At 34.9% G+C, this 2,966-nt stretch overlaps 1 pseudogene; it reads left to right on the forward strand.

The window, feature by feature from the left end:
• The first annotated feature begins 1,502 nt into the window (after window positions 1-1,502).
• LOC141547272 (protein SET-like) lies at window positions 1,503-2,088 on the forward strand (annotated as a pseudogene).
• Window positions 2,089-2,966: the final 878 nt, after the last annotated feature.

Genomic DNA, 2,966 nt, shown 5'->3' on the forward strand with positions numbered 1-2,966 from the left:
GAGGCAAATCAAAGAATAAAATTAAAACAGAGTTAGCAGTAATAGGAAATAAGAGATATACACAAACCTATAACAAGGATCAGGAGTAGCATACATTAGAAAAAAAAAAAAAGAAGTAGGGCTAATAATCATTAATCTCAGACAAAGTCAAACTTAAAGATCCAATTATTATATGTCAGTCATGTTAATATTGTTTTAGATGCATCTCTCTCTCTCTCTCTCTATATATATATATATATGTGTGTGTGTGTGTGTGTGTGTATACATATATGTATATGTATGTGTATATGTATGTTTGTATATGTGTGTATAAATATATGTGTGTGAATATGTATGTGGGAATGTATATGCATGTGTGTATACATATACATATACATATACATATACATATACATATATATATATATATTTGTATATCTGCCTCTGTATGTGTGTTTGTGTATAAAATACCTGTGCTTAACTGTAGCCTGCTTGGAGAGTGGGGGAATGAAAAGAAAAAAAAAGAATAAAGTAAAAAGCTCACAGAAGAGAACAAAGAGGCAAACAAAAGATGGAGACTCATGAATATAATCTCTTCTATTATTATATATGGTTTCTTGAAATGGAAATCTGTTACATTTTTTTGAATCCTCCCTGATGTTCTGCTGGGCACATGATAAATTTTTGGTGTTTGGGGGGGACGTTGTTGTTTTTATTTTCCTCTTCTTTCTTTCATATTTTTTCTTATTTTGTATTTATTTTAATTTTTTAAAAAATCATCTAACATTTCAGTCTCCCTCTTCATCTCCAACTCCTAAAATTCCTAGTTTCTCTCAATGCTTAGCTCAAGTGATATGTTCTACCAGTGATTTTCCTATTTTCTCAGATGGTTAGTGCTCCTTTTTCACAATAAAAGGAAAATGCTTTGAATTTTTTGTATATATTCCATATTTACTTATCTGTAAATGAATTGTCCCTGTAAAATATAAAACAAGACGTTGAATACAGACTACTCAACTTTGTCTTAGTATCCCTAGTACCTAAAAGTCTCTGATATATGGAATTATGTGTTTCAAAATGCTTGTTGAATTGAATTTACTCTATGAGTCTCAGTTTCTGCATCAGCAAAATGGGTGTAATAATCAAGTCAGGGCCTACCTCCACAGGGAATTTGTAAAGTTTAAGTAAGATATAATCAGAATATCGACCAGTAAGAGCTCAGTCCTGGAAGCATACACAAACCCCCCTGGAACCTCGAAGATTTTGTTTCCAGAATTGCATAATGGTAAGGAAGGAACCCTCCTCTTCAATGAAAGAATCATGTTGCTGTTTCCTGTCTGATAACTTCTTGGCAAAGAAAAGTCTATTAATTGGAGATCCACCCAGAAATGAATATGCATACAAAAGCTCCAAAATATTCAGGTCAACTTCTTTGTTGTTGCAGACCAAGTCTAGAACAGAAATATAAAAAGCTCCACCAATCCATTTCTTGCCTAAAAGATCTGAATTGAAATCTAAAATCAAACTTCAGGGTAACATTTGTTAACCACCTGAAAGTATCTGCACTACTTGGGGAAGAAGAAAATGAAGAGACAATGCATTATTTGACCAGAGTGAAAGTGATGGAGTTTGAAGGTTACAGAATAGATTTTTATTTTGATGAAAATAAAGTTCTCTCCAAAGTTCCATCTTAATGGAAATGGAGATTTATCTTGAAAGTCAATTGAAATCAAATGGAAATCTGGGAAGAACTTGGCATGAAACATATAAGTAAGACACAAAACAAAGCCAGCCAGAAAAGGCATCATGAAGAACTAGAAAGCTTACAGATGCAGATGAATTAGGAGAAGTCATCAAAGATGATATCTGGCCAAATCCCTTACAGTATTATTTGATTCATGATATGGATGATGAAGAAGAAGAACTCGAAGGCAAGAAAGAAATTGATGAAATGAAGAAGGCTTAAAGGATATTGATAAAGACAATGAAGGTGAAGAAAATGAAGATGATGATGAGGGAGAAGAGGCGGATGAAAGAGATAACAAAAGAACACTGATGGATTCCAAACTTTCTTTTACTTTTTTAATGTTCTTCAGTCCCTGGGAATAAGTTGCAGTCTTTTTTGTACCATCTGGATTAGGTCTCTGGAGAATTTTGGTACCAGCCAGAGTCCTTGGTCTTAGGAATGAAGGTGCAGGGACCCAAGTGGATGGTCAAATATGGAGTCTGTTTATTTCAAGTTCTCTCAGCCCTAAATACCTTAATAAGATTACATCAGTACAGCACACTGAGCATGTGCTAACTATAAGCACCTTGCTCTTATTATATAAAAGCCTCTTTACTGCAAGTATCTCTGCTTCAAGTAGAACACAGGTTGTCATGCCCCCTGACTTCTCAGGAAGGTTGAGATGCCCCCAAGGAGAGATGGGAGCCAAACCAGACTTTGTCAGAAGGCCCTCTCTGGGCTAAAGGGTCTTATATCTCACTGAGAGTCCCCCCACTGTCTGTGGTCCTCTATACTTTTTAATTTTTGTTCTGCTTTTGAGGTTTCTTTCTCTCCTCTTTATACCATGATTCACAACTTTTCTCCCCCCTCCCCACCAGGGAAAGGCAGGCATGGGGAATACTTTGAGAAGAATACAATAATAAAGGAATCACTGCCAGTTTCTGTTCCAAGTTCACATTTTTATCCTTTCTAGTCTCAAAATAAACTATTTGTGGAATCAACATACAGTGTTCTGTGGGAAAAAATAAACCTATTCCTTTCACATTGCTGGAAGCTGAAGAGTGCTAAACCCCAATGTAGTAGTACATAGAATTCTATCTTTTTTCCTTACTTCTCTGTATAGTGGTCTCAGAGATTACACTGTCTCTATATGAATATGGACAATCAGTATTTACCAATATATATCTGTCTATTTTGCTTTTAAAAATGGAAAAAAAACTTTTAAAAAATGGGGTTATACCCTTTGACCCAGCAGTGTTGC

Source organism: Sminthopsis crassicaudata, chromosome 6, assembly GCF_048593235.1.
Source record: "Sminthopsis crassicaudata isolate SCR6 chromosome 6, ASM4859323v1, whole genome shotgun sequence".
Taxonomy (NCBI): domain Eukaryota; kingdom Metazoa; phylum Chordata; class Mammalia; order Dasyuromorphia; family Dasyuridae; genus Sminthopsis; species Sminthopsis crassicaudata.